Genomic DNA, 18,228 nt, shown 5'->3' with positions numbered 1-18,228 from the left:
CCCGTCTCAGTTGGGGGAAGCATGCACATACATCCAGGCCTAGTCCCCGACCGGGTCTCCACACGTTTCCTCCAGAGTGGATTTCATATGCGCCCCCACGGTCTTGGACCATGTTTTCCATCTGTTCGCCCTTCATGTGGATGCTGTCCAAGTCCATTGGCACTCCCGAGTGACATTTGTGCAATGACAGACACTGGCATTGTCCTTGCCAGGGAGGGAAGGTGAGAAGGGCCAATGACAAGAGGTGTGCGTCCTGGGAAGGAGACGGAAACCCCTAGCTATTTCCCACACCTGGGACCATCCGTGCAAGCAGCACAGATGGGTGGTGTGCCTCACACCCACCTGCCAACTCTCACTGCAACCTCCTTGCCTTCACCTCTGTGTGTCTGTTCATCGAGAGGGGAGACAGACCCCTGAATAACCACGGAATACAAACAAGACCTGTGTGTCTGGAGGGACGTGGCTGCAGTTGGCCTCTTGCCTCTTTCTCCATCATCGGCAGAGCTGGAAATCCCGCAGGACCTCTCCTTTCCTGCCCGGGGCCTACACATGCACTCATACACACGTGTGCACATGCAAACACTTAGACACGCAACACACACACATACGGTCTACACAGGCATGCGCCTCTGGACACACAAACACACACACACATGCCTGGAAACACACAGAGACACAACACACACAGGCACATGCAAACACACACACATGACACACACCCACACACCCGGGCTCAGCACATGGGAAAGAAGATGGCCGCACGCATGCACGCAGATGCAAACCCACGCTGACAGGCACCACTCTCTCTCTCTCTCACACAGGCGTGCACACACACACACAATCTGAGGCCCACAGGCATGCATGTGGCTGCACACACCCACTTACACGCACACCAGTGCATGCACACACACTCAGATCACATAACACACAAACACACACGTCCTGCACAAACCCATGCGCACTTGCCCATGCAAACACACACAGCTGCACTCGCAAACACACACACAACACTCACTCAAGGTCTCTGGCATAGCCATAAACGCTTGGCCCGGCACACACACACACAACCCCCTCTGCCCAAGAACTCCCATAGACACAGGTGCAACAAATACACATGGTCTTAGGCACACAGGCATGTGTGCTGAGCTACCCAACACACACACACACACTTTTGCACGTGTAATTCCATGCACACAACATACACAAACCTCCAGCACAGAAGAATGCACAATTGGCCCCGGAAACACACACACACACACACACACACACACACACACACACACGGCCCGTACAACACACAGAGACTCAAGGAACACACACGGTCTTCAGTACACAGGCATACACTGCTGGCCCCGCAACCACAGACACACACACATACACACACGCGCTCATGCCAACACATATATATGCAACGCACACACAGCCACGCATGTTTTCGGCACACAGGTCTGCACACATGACCACCCAAATACACACATGCTAATGCAACACACACACACACACACCAATCACACACACAATCTCCAACACAGGCATGAACTGGTGGCTACAGAAGTGCGCACACACACACACACACAATCAGCCAAAGGCCTGCAAACACACAGACACACAACAGACACCATTGCGCATGAAAGCACACATACACTCAACACTCACACGGAAGGTCCATGGCACACGTCCATACATACAAAGCCCCACAGAAAGTCACACACCCAGGTGCGCCTTAAAACACATGCACACGCCATACACCCAGGGACTAGCACACACACCCAGGCAGATTTCTGCTAGCATGCACACACACACTCATATGCCCTGGGAAACCCACGGACCATGCAACACACACATGGTTCCTGTACACAGGCATTCAACTTGGCCACAAACACAGTCCACTGTGTGCAGGCAAAGAGCCACTCAGGAAACACAAACCAAACGCATATGATCTCCAGTGCACAGGCAAGGCCTTGATAGGAACACATACTAAGGTGCACAAGAAACACACACAAACACACACACAACCCTGGGAAACACACCGTATCACTGGCACACAGGCATGCACGTATGGCCGCACACATACACACATACACACACATGCAAACACACATGAAATAGGAATAAACACGGTGCCTGGACACAGGTAGGTGCACTTGGCTGCACATGCACGCACACACACTCACATCCGTGTGCCAACTCACAAGGTCTGTGGCACACAAGCATGTACACTTGGCGACACACACCAACACATACGTGGGCATGCAACCACAGAACACATAAACACCCAGGGTCCCAACACAAAGCACACACACGTGGCCTCGCAAACACACACCCGTGCACCTGCAAAAACACCCTCCCGATACGCACACTAAGACACATGGTCTCCGGTCCACAGGCATGCACTCTTCCCATGCACACATGTGCACATTAAAACTCACACACACCACACAAACATACACGATCCCCGGCATAGAGGCATGCTCAGGTGGCTGCACGTGCAAGGACACACACGCACACACACGCACACACAGACAGCCGAACGCAGACCTCCCTCACACAGCCCACACACAAAGCCACAGTATCTTCCACCACTCACACCTGACTTCCCTCACAGGTCCTTGGAACTGTCCCCTGTGGGCAGGTTTTGCGTCGCGGGACAGCGTGGGTCCACAGGGACGACGAGAGATGGCCTCCTCCTTCGTCCTCCCAGGACACAGGGGTTTTGCAGTGCTCCTGACAGATGCATGCATGGGAACACATCACAGCCGTGCGGGGCATGCTTCCAGGAGCAAGGGTACTGGGCCAAGCTCCCTAAGCAGTGTCAATGGGGTGGGACCAGGAGCCACCAAGCAACAGGAGTCCTGTTCTCCAGGACAATTCCCCACCTGTGTGCCCTGCCCTGAAGTATCAGACACTAATGAACAGAGGTCTGCCTTTTCCGCCCTCCTCTTGAACCTGCCTCGGATGTCCTCATGCCATGACCTGGCCCTGTGCCAATGCTGAACATCACCGCCACATAGGCAATTCCACACGTCGGGGGTTGGAGGGTCTCATGAGGCAGATAGCCTCCTCGCCATGTCCTGGCTCCAAGGATAAACCCACACACAGATGCACAGCCCTTCTTAACTTATGTCTCTCGCCATCTGTTCAGATACGTGCTGGATACTCTCCAGAGCTGCCACACGTGATCCTTTCCCCCATTTCTGTCCTGTGCAGCCAAAGCACCACCTAACTCATCCACCCATCTTTCACAGTGGTGAATATCTCCTTGACAACTTCTGGTTGGTCAGACTATGATCTCTGTGTGGTCCACGTCCACACGGCTAAGGTGAGCTGGGCGCACGCGCGCGCGCACACACACACACACGTTAAGAATTCGTGAAATTGCATAAAGCCAAGGATAGCCAAGGCGGGATGAGGGTGTCCTCTGTCCTCGTGAGATCCTGTTCCTCCTCACCTAGAGACTCAGGAGCCTCCAGCCCATGGCCCAGTGCCATTCCCAAGAATGGCCATGAGGCCGTGGGAAGCCACAGGGGGGTCTGGAACATGGAGGGAAGTGGGGGAATTTCGGGAAGGAGCGGGCCGGGAAAAGGAGCTCCAATCGAAAAGACTGGCAGTACATCCCCAACTGAATGAGAGGCCGGGGTCCTGAGAAAGGGGCTGATGCGCACAGGTGTCAGTTCAGAATAACGGGGTGGAGAAACCTTGCTTCTCCCGAGTGACCTGGGACATTCCGGCTGCCAGCCTGGGGGGCCTGAACTTGCCCGCATGGACGCACCCACCTGGATGTGTGCTGAGTTCCCCTAGGTTCACTTCTCACCCTGCTACCCACTCCCTGGGTGAGCTGGGGCCCAGTCTCCTCTGAGCCTCAGTTTCCCCACCGCTAATCTGCCTGTCCCACGGCAACTTCCACACACACAAGTCAGGACCCAACAGCCCTGGCTTCTCACCAGCAGGCACTCCTCTCAGTTCATTCCCTTCGGATGCCTTCCTAACTCGGGTAGTACAGCAGAGGATTGGGCCACAGGTCTTCGATGACGACCTGGTAGTCGAAACAGGCCAGCTGAGCACAGGCCCTGGACCCCGTTCCAAGCAGCTGGGGCTGGGGCATCACCCCGGCTGACGAAGGCCGCCAGGGTCCCCACCTCGGCGATCCTGTTAGACCCTGGGCCGCTGGGGTCACACAACCAGTTGAAGAAGTTAAGGCTGGCGGTGTCGGGCCTGCGGCAGGCAGATCCACATTCATAGTCCCAAAAACACTGGACAGGTGTGGAACGACATGCCCTATATCCTGCAGGAAGGGAAAATTTAGGAGAGGCTCTCCACGGCCTAGGACCCACGCCCTCTCGCCTTCTCTCCGTCTCAAATTCCCAGCCCGTCTCCCTCCTGGGCCTGGTCCGCCCCACGCTGGGGACCCCACGCACCTCCCCTCCGGTTCCCAAGTGCTCCCCCCTGCCCGCCCCCAGCATCCTCGAAGCTCAAGCCCACTCCCACCGGCATTGCTAAGGCTATACACCTTAACGTTCACTTTGTTCTGGTAGTAGGGGTTGCTCCCAAAGGAAAACATCAACCTGAAGCGGTATTTGGGATGGCCCAGTACCTCCACCTGCCCCGCCGAAGAAAAAGGACGGGAAGGGGGAACGTGTCTTCTAGGTGCCCCGAGCTGTTCGCCTGGCTACGGCACTGAACCACTTTGCCCGGCCCCCTCCTGCTCAAACCCCACGGCCACCGGGCCTCCCCCAGCCTCCGTCTCCCAGGACTGACCTCCAAATGGGTCATGGAGCTGAGCACGTGTCTGTCCTGGTCACCCGTCACGGCTGATATCTTGGGGTGTTTCAGGATCTGCCTTGGGTCAAGGAGCCTCGCCGGCACGTGCTACGGAAAGAGAGGCAGGAGCCACCCGGACCTTCCCGGCTGAGAGCAAGCGACCGAAGTTGCAAAAGTGCAGAAACGCCAAGCACTGCCGCCCTCCCAACCTCGTCAGCTCCTGCCCTTTCTACCCACCTGCTCCACCCTGGGGAGTCCCTGGGGTTCCAACACCTCTGAGGCTGCCTGCCCCCGACAGGGCTAGGCCGAGGGCCTACTGCGCTGTGTTCCCTCATCCCCCTGGCCTGTGTGTGTGGCCTGCAGGCAGTCACTGCTTTGGTCAGCTGGATGTGCTCCATGCCACTCTCACGGCTGGGATTGCTTGTGTGTTTGCCTGAAGCCCCGTGACTTTGAGGGGCCTCGTGTGCCCAGGAGGGGGCCGCTCGGGTCACCTGGAGCACAGCTGCGCACCCACGGCCCAAAGCGTGGTCCTGGCAGAGTCAGCGAGTGAGGGAGGGAAAGCGGTAGGTGGGGGCAGGGGGAAAGGGGGAAAGCAAAAGAGCAAAAAAGCAAAAGAGCGAGAGGGACAGAGAGCCCACACCGGGAGGAAGGGACACAGAGGGAGGGCAGAGAGGACAGGGGTAGACGGCGGGCGAGGACACAGAGGGGGAGAGACAGGCAGGGAGGAAAGTTGCGGGTAGGCTCCTGGGCCTGGGGCCCCGGCCTGGCTGTGTGGGGCCTGTGGAGATAGAGTTTGCGGCACCCCGGCAGCGCCGTGCTGGGTTCCCGCGGTCTGCCGAAGCGAGGCGGCCCGCTGACTGCCTTGGCAACCCGAGAGCGGTCGACATTGTGGGTCTTCCCTGAACTCTTTGGAAAACCACGCAGGCTCTGAAGGACAGGGAAGGGGCGAGGGCAGCCTCTCTGTCTGCCCCATGAACCCAGCAAAAGTTTCCTTCCAATATCTGCTCTGAGCCAAGCGGGCTTTGTGCTACACTACTTGTCGAAGCGTGTTGACCCGTGTTCCCTGAACCCCGCAAGGCTGTTGGGAGTGTGCTGCAGCCCCAAAGCTTCTGCCCGCAGCTTCTGCACAGACAGGCTCTGGACAGGGCGCAGCCCCAGCGTTCTCACCCCCGCCGCGCCCCGCCTTCCTCTGCTGTGCATTGTAGGGATCCTGGGCCCACTCCCACCCGGCAAGGGGACGAAGAGCCCTTCCCCCCAGCGCTCATGGCCCTGGCCGTGGCTCTGCTGCTGCCCTCCTCGCGGTGATCCTCCACAGCAGCCGAGCCCCACCAGCCGGAGGAAGGATACGGCCTGGGATGCCCTGGATATGATGGCCCTCCGGCGAGCCAGGTGAGAACTTCACTTCTGATTCATCCTGCGCTTGGGCCGCAAGTAGGTCCCGGTAGCTTCGGCATCCACAGAGCTCAGCGCTAACTGAACAACCTCCAGCGCGGCCAGTGGGGCCCCCGGCTCGATCGGCACCCAGCACTGGCCCTTCCTGCCGCAGCTCCTGCAGCTTCTCGTCCTGCTCTGCTTGTGCCACCTCCTCGTCTTCCACGGCCACGACCCCCACCGCCGCCAAGATATCCTCCCCCACGACCACCAAATCCTCCCCGGGCCGGCCTCGCCTCTGCGCTGCCGGTTCTCAGCCTCCCGCACAGCCTCTGCCGCCATGCCCCCCGCACCCAGGGCCTCTGGCACCCCTGCCTCACTCCAGGCACCTGCCTCCCCACGGGCCCCCTCCTCCCCACGACCCCCTCAGCGGCAGCGGACTAAGCTGGTCCAGGGATGCCGGGGCAGCCCCGGCAGCCCCGGACCCCGCCTCGCTCTCCCTGGGGCCCTAGACCGAACCACTGCAGCCACGGAGGGAAGGAGCTGGAGGGGCGAGCACGCGGCTCCCACAAGCGGCCGGCAGGTGGAGATCTGGCGCCCACGGCTGGAGGCCCATACCTAGCAGAGGCCTCGGGCCTGGGGAACGCATGCGCACAAAGCCTTGGGGACGGGTGGCCTCTGGGTGGCGGGGCGGGGGGGGGGGCGAATATGGCCTTGGCGGGAAGGAACCCCGGCCTCACGCCCAGGACGCTCACTGGCCCCGGGAACCCACCAGATGCACGGCGGTGGGCGTGGCAGCACCTGGCCCCGCCCCTCGCCCCCGTGGGAGACGGTGCGCAAGAGCATCTGCTCAGCTTTGGCGTCCGTGACGGGTCCCTGCCCCTTTTCTTCACTCACACCTCCCAGGCCATTCCTGGGAAGTCCCTGCTATCACAAACCTCGTGTTCACCTTCTCCTCAGTTCCCCTGGGAACACGCTACTGGCACCGGGGAATTCAAACCCAGCGGCTCAATAGGGTGACTGCCAGCCGCCCGGAAACCTCACCCGGCCCCTTCTTAGTCACGCCGGGGCGAAGCCCTGAAGTCATCAGCCGGTGCTCCAACCACCGCCACATGGCTGTCCACATGGCACTCCCCCGTTTCCCCGACTGGTGCGCGAGGGAGTCAGGAGGCCGCCCAGCAGGCTCCCGAACGCAGGGACCTCCCCGCCCCAACGGCCTGCCTCTCCTACAAAGAGAGGAACCACACACAGATATTTGGCCTGAAATTAACAAGGAGCCAATGTCCGAGGTCACCTCTGTGCTTACACAACCACCGGCACAGCCCCGGTGAGGTCCGCGATTGGGACTCGGGGGCATGCTAATGGGCCGCCCACATAGCCTAAAGAGTAACTCTGGGTGTGTTCTTTCGTTAAAGCCACTGGTAGTTCTCGCTCCTATCACTTTCCTCTGCTGGGCCCTTCATCTTTGCTTTCTCCCTCCTTGTCTGACTTCTGCGCTCCCTTTCCCTGTGTCTGCCTTCCCGCCTCACCATAACTGCCAGGGATGTCCGAGCTCCAGCATAATGGTCCACAGAGCCTGCTTTAAATCACCCTGCTGAGGAGCTGTGGCTGTCTTGGCTGCCCCAGCTCTGCTGCAAGTTCTTCCTTGGTCTGTCTCTCACTCAGTGGAGTGCCACCCAGGGAGGAGATGGCAAAGTGAGTACTTGCAGCACAACCTGCCCTTTCTCCGGTACTCAGCATGTCCTTGGTGACAGTCCCACACCTCATGCCGGTCCGCTGCAGGGAGGCATTCTGGAATGTGTACGATGCACGATACATGAGGTTGGAGGAAGGCCCAGTGGGTGATGGCAAGGCTAAGGGTGTTGGTGTTGCACCGTGGGAGGGCCTCCCGTCCATAAGAGAAATGGGTTGGCCCGCCCGTGGCAGGAGGGGGTATTTGACCGGAAGGAGGCCGGAGGAGCCCCCTTGGGATGAAGTGCCCGGTTCTGGGCGGTAGCGCATCACCGTTTCAAACTCTACTTGTCGACGCAAACGGGGGACCCTGCACGGATAACAACGCAGAGCAGCGTGGAGAAGGAGAGGAGGAGAGAGGGTGGGCCCAGGGAGAGGAACAGGGAGTGAGAGGAGGGGGTGCGAGGGAGAGAGGAGGGCAGAGGAGGAGGGAGGCATGGGGACAGGGAGGGGGGGGGAGAGAGGGAGGAAGCGAGGACGGCCGGAGGCAGGGAGGGAGGCTGAATTCTGTACATTGCAAAGCCTACAGCCTGAAAGGAAACATTCCTCCCTGGACGTCAACAGGAGATCTGAAGGCACCTGTGGACCTGCAGACAGATCCCACGAGGTCATGCGGGGTGAGATGGAGAGGCAAAGCCCCAAAGAAATGAAGTGAAGGCTTCTCAGAGGTCTGCGGGAAACCCTCATGCCCACCACCGGCAGGCACGAGTCGGGAACGCCAGAGAGAGGTGGGAGGGAGTTAGTCACGCAGCAGTTGCACGAAGAACTAAGGTGACAGGGCTTTGCACATTGGCCCACAATACTCACTCTGCACATCCAAGGAGCCCGGTGTGCTCCTAACGGAAGGCACGCTCCCAAGAGATGCCCAGGCCAGTGGACCAGCGAGGCAGAGACATGTCTCTTGGCAGCCTACAGAGTTGGGACTGACCGATCACACACCAGGGAGCCTCAGGGAGAGGAAGAGCCAGCTTCCCCTACGGATGCACGGAGGCCAGAACGCGGTACGTGATACGTTCGACAGGTTCAGAGATAAACTACTGTAACGTGCAGGCGATGTTCAGCACCAATGACCCAGAAAATGTTCACAAGACAAAAGGAGAAGGAGTGGAAGGATGAGCCCAAGGGTCCGGAGGGGTGGGGCTGGGATGGAGGTGGGAGGCGGGGCTCTATGCTAAGGAGAGTCCGGCCTGCCGAAATGAAGCGCGTCCGTGTGTCCATTAAGTCAAGCTGCTGGCCTGAAATAAGGCACCCCGTAGAGTACATGCATAACAAACACCAGAGCAGGATTTGAGTATGGAAGTACTCTGGGCTGCCTATCTGGCCCCAAAGACAAATCCGTCCAAGCAGGCATCCATCTGCATTCCTCAGCTGAGCACGCACAGAGCTGTATCTTGTATGCTGTTTGATGCCCTTCCGTGGAGTCATGACAGACAGCCGGGAGCAGGCCCCTCGCGCCTTACGCCAACCAAGTCCGTATTATTGGCCGACCTGGGTCCCCCCCCGGCTGAGGTGTTTGCTGCAATGTGAGAGGGGAGAGCACCGAAAAGGTGCGTTCAACGTAGATGCGGTAAAGCACTGTGCTAAAGTGAAAGAAGCCAGCCCCAGAAGGGGGCCTACTGGATGGAACCACCCATGAATGCGGAAGCTGAAAGTTAAGTCCGAGGTGTGCAAGCAACCAGAGGGGAAAGTTGAGGTTACGTGGTGAACAGGGTGGGGGAGGGCTGTGGGGAGGGCACAAGGGGGAGGTGTCGGCCCGAGGGTATAAAGACTCAGGTCGGCCAGGCGCAGGAGTTCTGCAGACCCAAGGTGCCCGAGGCCTGCAGGAAACCGTACTTGGCTGTGTCCCTAGCGTGTGGATAAGCCAAGCGTTTGCAGAGAGATTTCAGAACGAAGGGGGCAGGAAGGACCCCGTGGACGTGACGGACACCCGCATGTCCCTGACGCGACCCTGCGTACCTCCCTCACACACACTGCAACTCAAACTTCTCCTAGGCCGAGCAGAGCTCCATCCTACGGTGTCAAAGATGTCAGTGTTCACATGTACCTAAAACATGAATGAGACACCAGAGGAGGAAGTAACGGAGGCATTGATGATGGGAAATGTCGCGGGGTACGCAGAAACCAAGTAGTGCATCAGCGGACGCCAATCTGCCCTGGTCAGTAAAGAGGGTAGGCAGCAACCCGCTCAATGTGCACAACAGCAGAACGTTCTGCCTTTGAAAAGCTGCCCAAGTCTATGCTCCGTGCAAGAGACTGACCTTTTAGGCCCGAGGCCAGAGAGCAGTTGGAAGAGGGAGGACGGAGTAAGAAGAGTGACCTTACGCCCTAAGCGAGGCCACTCTGATCCCTGCCGCTCGCTGACTGGTGGTTCGGTGCGTGGCTGCTCATCTGTACTGAAGGAGGTGTCACAGCGCCCAATACGGTACAGGCAGCAAAGGACTACACAGGGCTCACCAGTGATTAGTAAAGCACCACCCCCACCCCCACCCCTCCTGCCCGTTTTGAGGAGGCCAGGATTCCGATCCCGAAATGGAAGGAACGGGGTCCAATCCACAGGCAGACAGACTCAGAGACAGGAACTCTCACAACAGACCCAAGTCAGGTCAACAGCCCGGCAGCTGGAGCAAAGCAGCGAGACTCGCAAAGCCCAAGGCACTTATGGGGGCGCAGGTGTGCCCATCCGGGCCTCAGGCATGGATGTGAGAACTGAGACATGACGGCACAGGCAGAGCCAGGCCAAGACACACCAAGGCAAGGCACGCTCAGGAAGACACAGAAACACGGGCAAAGTGGGACGCCCGCGATCCACCCTTTACGCAGAGAAGAACTCGAAGACCCAGAGAGGCCAGGGACTGAAGCACGTGGTTCAGAACCATGGAGCCAGAATGCTCATGAATTCCTGAGGCGGTCCTCTCCAATCAGACTGCACTCTGGGTTACAGGAGTTTTGTTCCCTTAGTGCCTGGGGTCTTGGCCGCGCTGCTTCGAGGAAGGAAGAGGTAGACCAGACGAAGAGCACTGGGCAGCAGGGAAAGTTTATTGAGCCAGAGTACAAAAGTCCCTGAGAAGGCTGCTGGGTTCCCGTTCAGACTTAGGGTTTCTTATAAGCTCTTTCCAGGACCTTGAGTGTGGACCGCCTGTGGATTTGTTGCCAAAGTGTTGCCAATCAGGGCTTGGATCACGCCCCCATCTACCGTGATGATGGGTCTTGTGGGCCGACATCTCGAGACTAAGTGCCTCAGCTCGTGACAGCGATGGATGTGTCATGGTTAGTGGCTTGGTTTTGGGTCGTGCTGGAAAGGTCACCCCTGCAGAGCCTGCTAGACAGGATGCTCTCATGGTCTTATCCAAGCGGTCAAACGGGACGCCAGCACAGTTTTGTCTGAGCTGTCCCGGCTCCCCGCTTTCCTGTTGGGGACCCTGGCCCTGACGCCCTCAGCATCCAATTGACTCCTGACATCTGGGGCTCCCTGATCTCCCAAAGCATCCGCCCCCCACCCCCGCCTCACCCTTCTCTCCGGGCCGGGCCTCAACGTCACGCCGTTGCCCGAGCGCTGGCCAGAGATGCTAAGAGGTGGGGGCCCCTATGCCCAACTCTCCCCCCAATCTTTACGTCCTCGGCAACACCCGAGCAAACCGCACAAGTGTAGAGGAACACCCTGCGGTCCACCAAAACGGCCCAGCCTAGGACAACCCTCAGACCGTGCGCCAACATGGGAGCTATCCTGGTCCCGCTGCGGATTCTGAGGTCACACTTTCATCTGACCTGCACAAGCGGAGCCAATGGCCAGCTGGTGGGTACCCCGGCATTTACAGACCAAGAAGCTGAGAAGGCCAGTCTCCCCGTAGTCTGAGAGAGCCAAGCCTTCAGTCCTAGAGCCTCAGGCGCCTCTTCCCACCCTGGAAGGGGCAAGGCTAGGTCCTACAGATCATCAAATCCACAGCCTGACGCTGGATAGGCGATCTGTCCTGCATACTGAAAGGGACAAGCAGCATCCGTGCTGTTTGACTGCCAAACCCTCCTCTGGGAAAGAGCCGCCATACTTCCCGGAAGTTGTGGAGAGGGGAGCTTCACAGGGTGCGGCGCGGTGGGGGGCAGGAATGTTAGTATCATCCGTCACCCTCAGGGCTGCTGTCCTTGCAGCCACTTTAGCTGGGGATGGAGAAGAGCCTCGTGGGGCAAACGCTCACATCTCCCCACTCTACTGGCAGCGGACTCGGTCATCTGCCAGCTTCCCCAGGCAGAGGCATCTCAGGAAAGCAGACGTCCGCTTGGGGGAAGACCACCCCAGTGGCTCACCTCACCGCCTCCTGGGTGTGGCGTTAGACAGCTGCTCTGTATGCTCCAGGTCTTTCCATGGACCTACGCACAGAAGGCTAAGGGATATGAGCCCCAGAGTCATCATGGGACAGAGAGCACACGGGTGAGTGGCCCGTCCCTTGCACTTACCAATCGTGCTACCCCCGCCCCTCCCCTCGGACTGTCTGCACTCTGGCGGACCCCAAACGAGGGCCCTAGGGAAACAGGGGCCTAGGGCTTCTGGGGGAGCATGGGTGCGTCAGTGTGTGAGTGGCAGGACATGTGAGTGAAGGAGCCTGTGGGGGAGGGGGCTGAGTGAGTGTGTGCCTGAGTGAGGGACCGAGTGGGCGTATGTCAGGGGATGTGGGTCAGTGAAGGAGTGTGGGTGGGGCGGTGAGTGAGAGTGAGTGTGGGTGTCAGTGTGTGGGAGTGCCTGAAAGAGTGTGTCTGTATGGGGGTGAGTGATTGTGCCCCTGAGTGTGCATCTGTGCGTGTGTGTGTGTGTATGCGTGTCTTTCCCCAGAGATTAGACCCTCCCCTGGCTCCTGTGCCTGACTGAGAGTGCCATCCTTCCTACCTTCCCACCTCACTCTGTCCCCTCTCCCACCGTCCCGCCATCAGGCCTGACCCACACTCACTATCATTGTTGCTGCTTCTGAGAGGCTGACCGTGTCAGCAAGAGCCTGTGCGCATTCCTAGGCCCAGGAAGAGCTCCAGCGCCCGCTCAACTGAGTAATGAACCTTGGGTTCTCCCCCCGCCTCCCCCGTGGCGTTTGCAGTGAATGTCTGAGGTCACCCACCAGGGAGCATCCCTGGACGACTGTCATCTCCATCCACTGAACCTGGGTCCTACACACATTGGCCCTGGCTCGTCGCTCCCTTTCCTTGAACGTCCTCATTTCTCCAGGGAAGAGATGAGCCCCAGGGAGCGGGCCTTGGTCTCATTTCCGCTCCCTGCCCAGCACCCACGCACCTCCAGGGGAAGGACCTCTGCCCCCTGGGATGCAGTCCCCACGCATGTGTGACCTAGCCCTCCGGGCAAGCATACAGGCCGAGCCATTCCACGGGCCGGCAATGCCCAGGCCGAGAAGTCAAACACCCACATGAGGCCAATGTGCTCAGGCCCTCCCCCGACCCCCATCCCCAAAGGGGAGCGTGCACACCCGAGCGCCAGCGCACACGCACATGCACACACACAAAGCACACTTGACCTTGTTTATCAACCTTTCAATGTTTTTCCAGGGCTCCTGGGGCCTCAATCTGCCCCATGTTTCGCCCCCGCACCAGTAACCGCACCAGGTTACTTCCTGCGCAGAGGAACTGGCCTGAGCATCTGAAGCTTCTGGACTGGCTTCGGTCAAGTGCGATGCTCCCTCATATTCATCTCAAATTCTTGATGCTCCCTGGGAGGGTCAGACACACCGAGACGCAGACAGACACACACGCACACAGGAGGAGACCCGTGTGTACCTTCTCTGGGCCATAGGTAAGGTTGCTTCAGGGTTTGAAGGCCCTCACTGGGAACAGCGGTCCCTCTCCCATGCCACTCCCTGCTGCTGACTGTGATCTCCTTACCTTTCCTCCACCCATGTATTCAACTAATCTGTGCACCCTGGCCAGTGCTTTCGGCGTGCCTGGGGGCGGGAGGAAAGGAGCTGCCTATGGAAATGAAGCGTTCAACGGTGGTGTCCAGACCAACACAGAAAGGTGACGGGGCGGCGGGGTGAGCCTTTGCGCCAGGATACCCACACGTCTCTGCCAAGCATGACGGGAGGCAACTTTGGTGGGCCTAAGTGTAAGGCGGTGCTAGGAGACCTGAGGTTGGGGCTCATGGCCCCGGAATGACAATTCCCCCAAGTGCAGCTGCCGAGCCGCCTTTGCCTCTCCAGCTCTGCTCATGGATGCTGCCTGGCCCCGCCTGCCTCAAGATTCCCCAGGCAGAAGCCGTTTGGCACTGCACTTGTCCAATCTCCCTCTCTGACGGTGATGCCCTTTTGACCCGGGGCCCCTGCGTTGGAGAGTTCCTCTGAGCCTCAGGGTCTCCATTGGTGGAGCCGAGGTTCCACAGAGCCCCATGGCGCACATTTCGGCATCCACACCCTGGGTCCCTCACCTGTCCTCCTCTCGGTTCCCTCTCCTGGGGCCTTCTTCCTCATGTAGTACTGCAGGGGGTTGGGCCACAGTTCGTCCATGATGATCTGGCAGGGGAAACGGGGCAGGGCTCAGAGGCCCATCCCAAGCAGCCGGGGAGCCCAGCAGGGTCCTTCCCGCTGTTTGTCACAGGGCCCCACCTCGGCTATCCTGCTAGAGCTGGCAAAGCTGGGGTCAGAGAACCAGTTGAAGAAGTTAAGACTGGTGTTGTGGTCCCTGCGACTGTAGGCCTCCTGTTCATAATCCTGGTGCCACTGGATGGGAGTGGAATGAGAAGGCCCGTACCCTGCTGGAAGACAAGGATGTGAGAAGGCACCGGGTAAAGAATCGGGTTCGACCCCCCTCCTGTCCCTGTGGCCGCCCATCCAGGCGGCGGCCTCTTACCAGCAGCGCTGAGGACATACTCCTTCACAACGACTTCATTCCAGAAGTAGGGGTTCTTGCGAAAGAAGAGCAGGATCTGGCGGCAATCACGGGGAAACCTGAGATCCTCCACCTGCCGGGTGGCAGAGTGGGGGAGACGGGGGTGAAATCTCTGTCCAGCAGAACCTCCCCGTCCTGACTTCAGAGATGGATCACTTCGGCACGCTCCCCACTCCCGTCCCCCACCCCGGTCTCAGTCTGCCACGCCAGACCTTCAAATCCGTCATGTAGCCAAGGAGGCCTTCATCTTCCTTACTGATCACGGCTGACATCTGGGGGTGGTTCACAAACTGCTGTGAGACAAGGACCCTCCGAGGGCTGGAGATGAAAGAGCTACAACAACAGAGCAAGTCTGGACAGCGGCCGGGCACGGCCTCCCCTCTGCTTCCCGGGGTTGCATTCCCTCCCCACAGGCTGCATCAAGGCCCGCTGGGTCCCCACACGGGATGCTGCAGATCTCGGCACTCACACAGGAAGCTGTGCATGCTCAGAGACCACCCCTCCCGCCCCACACCCCCCTCCCCAGCTCATCCTCCTGTGCTGCCAGCCAGACACAACTAGCTCATCTCCGGACAAGCACACGTTCCTGCCTCAGGCTGAGCAGGTGGGCACTCACAGCCACTGGCCTGCTGCGTTACCCCGAGGGGAACCTGAGCTTTGCCTCCAGCTGTTTTGTGAGAAGAAGCCCTGCAGCGGCTCCTAATTCCTAATTCTGAGCTGGACCTCTGCTCCTACTCGCCCACTGGTCTTCCAGTGCCTCTTGCCACATCAAGAGCACTCTGAGGCCCACAGGCCCCACCCCACCCCCAGAACGAGGATGTTGAGGCTGTCGGGATCACCAGGGCATGAGCGTAGCCCCCACACCGCGGCGCGGCCGGGGGTGTGGCTGGGGTTGAGGGGGGTTCTCCAACAGACGTATTTTGATACTCAACGGCCCCGTCCCTTCAGTTCCTCTTGCTCTAGCCCGGCCACATCCGGGTTCCTCCATGACAGCGTCAAGGATACAGCCTTGGCCCAGAAGCCAGGGATACCCCGGATAAGGGCGCTTCGGTGTTCCAGGGGACGCTGCCGCCTCCGACAATAGCTCAGTCTGAGCCGAGAGGAGGACCTGCTGTTTTGTTTATTCTCGGGCTCCAGCTCTAACTGCAAGGCCTCTAGAGCCTCGAGCGAGGACGGGATCGGACCCCGCCGCCCCTCTGACTGTTCTTCCCCTTTCTGCTTCTCCTGCAGCTCCTGCGCCCCTTCTTCCTCCTTCTGGCCCTCCTCCCTCTGGTCCTCGTGCTCAGCCTCCTCCTCAGCCTCTTGAGCCTCCTCTACCTCCTCAGGCCCCTCGCACTCCCCAGCCTCCTCTGCCTCAGCCACCTCCTCTCCAACATGCTCCTCCTTAGCCTCCTCCACCTCAGCCTCTTCCACAACAGCCTGCTCCTCAGCCTGTTTCTCCCCCTCCTCTTCCTCAGCTTCTTCAGGCCCCTCCACCTCCTCCTCTTCCTCGGGCTTCTCCTCCTCCCTTGGCTCCTGCTCAGCCTCCTCAGCCTCCTCCTTCTCAGCATGCTCAGCCTCCCCCTCCTCCTCCCTGTCCACATCCTCCTCCTCCTCCCCCTGCTCCTGCTCAGCGACTACAGCCTCCTCGCCCTCTTCCTCCACAGCCTTGTCAGCCTCCTCCTCCACCTCCCCCTCCTCCTCCTCCTCCGCCTCCTCTCCCTCACCATCCCCCTCCCCCTCCTCCTCCGACTCCTCAACCTCCCTAGCCTCGTCTTCCTCCTCCGTGTCAGCCCCGTCTACCTCCTCCGCGGCCTCCTCCGTGTCCTCCTCATCCTCTCCGTCCTCCCCCTCCAACAAGGCCAGTTGCAGCACCAACCTTAGGTCACCCGCAACTAGGACCAGCTCCACCACCAGGATGGCATCCTCTCTCTCCCATCGCTCCTCCCCTTCCCGCACAGCCTCCTCGGCCATCCCCACACCTATGGCCTTCAGCGCCCCCGGCGCGCCCCGGGGGCCTCTATCCCCGGGCACAGACACCTCGTGACCGGCCCCTTCCCCGACTGAGGCGGGTTCAGGATTCTGGGGACCGCCCCGCCTCCCCCGAAGCCCGCCTCGCCACCCCCGGACCCTGCCTCCCTGGGGCAGCTGCGAGGGAAAGGCTGGAGGTGTGAGCGCAGGCCTCCGCAAGCGGCTCGGCAGGTGGGGCTCCGTCCGGCGCCCAGGGGTGGCGACCGATAACGGTCTCTTCCCGGAGGCTGCCGGACTCTGGGACGCATGCGCACAAGGGCCTGGGGCCAGGTGTCCAAGGAGACGACGTTGACGGGGCACCCGTGCAGCCCTGGAGATTTGGAGTCCCTGAGCCACGCCCAGGACGCGGGCCGGCCCCCGGGTCCCACCAGTCGCACGGTGGTGGGCGTGGCCTCCACCGGCCCCGCCCCTTGCCCCTTCGGGAGACAGCCTTCCAGCAAGGGAGACAGCCATCCAGCAAGGGAGCCCGCCAGTGCTCCTCCTCGGGGGGGGCCTCGGGCTCCCACCTGTACCGACCCCACCCCTCCCACCCCCACGCCGCCCCCCAACACCATCCGCACCCCACCACCCCGCCCACGCCCCTGCCGCGGCCTCGTCGGGCGCGCCTTCTGCCTGGATTTTCTACCAACAATGCGGTCCCTCGCCCTTCCCGAACAGACTCCTCTGAGACTCGGGACACTGTGTGCATCACCGGGAAGCCTGGTCCAGTGTGCGTGGAAATGGTCAGCCCAAGCCCTGGAGTATTCATCGTGCGAATCCAGGAGACAGAGGCCCCGAAACCGCCTGCCTGCTCGGGGCAAATGTGCGGCTACAGTTTGTCCCAGCGCATGCCCTTTGCTGGTCAGAAGACGAGTGACGAAGAGCGCTCTGTCCACCGGTCTGCCTGTCCTTTCCTCACGCTCTCCTCTCCGTCCTCCTCTCTGACTTTGGCTTCCGGCGCTCTTTCTCTGACCCCTCTGGCCACACGGCCTCTGGAATCTAAAGGCTTCAGGAAGGAAGACGCAGATGAGTCTCAGAGCAGCTCCTTTCCCAGGAAATCAAAGCCATCTCCCCCTCTGGGACCAGCAGCCAGTCCGGTGACCCTCGAAAAGGTGCCAGGTTGAGGGCTCACACAGTCACACAGACACACAGTGTGTTTGGCATGGAGGACAGAGGGACGCATGCCTTTTCCTGGAGCCAAGAGCATACAGCAAAGGGGACCCAGTTGCCCGTCTATGAAGAGGAAGTCTGTACCAACCCTGTGGAGAGGACGGCAGAGGGATGCTGTCCGCCAGGTGGATGCTGTCTGCCCTTTCGGTGACCTCAGTGCCCACTCTTTGAAGGCCAGGCAGCAAGGGGCTGAGCACGGCACCCAGGCGACAGGCAGGACGAACGCCTGCACCACCAGCGACGGACTGTCTTCCGTTGCATTCTGCCAACTGCACAAATGCCCAGGGAAGGGGTTCCCGGCTCATCTGGCCTGCAGAGGAGCATGCATCCTCCCTA

Source organism: Eumetopias jubatus, unplaced genomic scaffold, assembly GCF_037043125.1.
Source record: "Eumetopias jubatus isolate StellerSeaLion01/CBP00866 unplaced genomic scaffold, mEumJub1_p1.0 scaffold_96, whole genome shotgun sequence".
Lineage (NCBI taxonomy): Eukaryota > Metazoa > Chordata > Mammalia > Carnivora > Otariidae > Eumetopias > Eumetopias jubatus.
The sequence above is the reverse complement of the archived record's forward strand: the minus strand, read 5'-3'. Positions refer to the sequence as shown.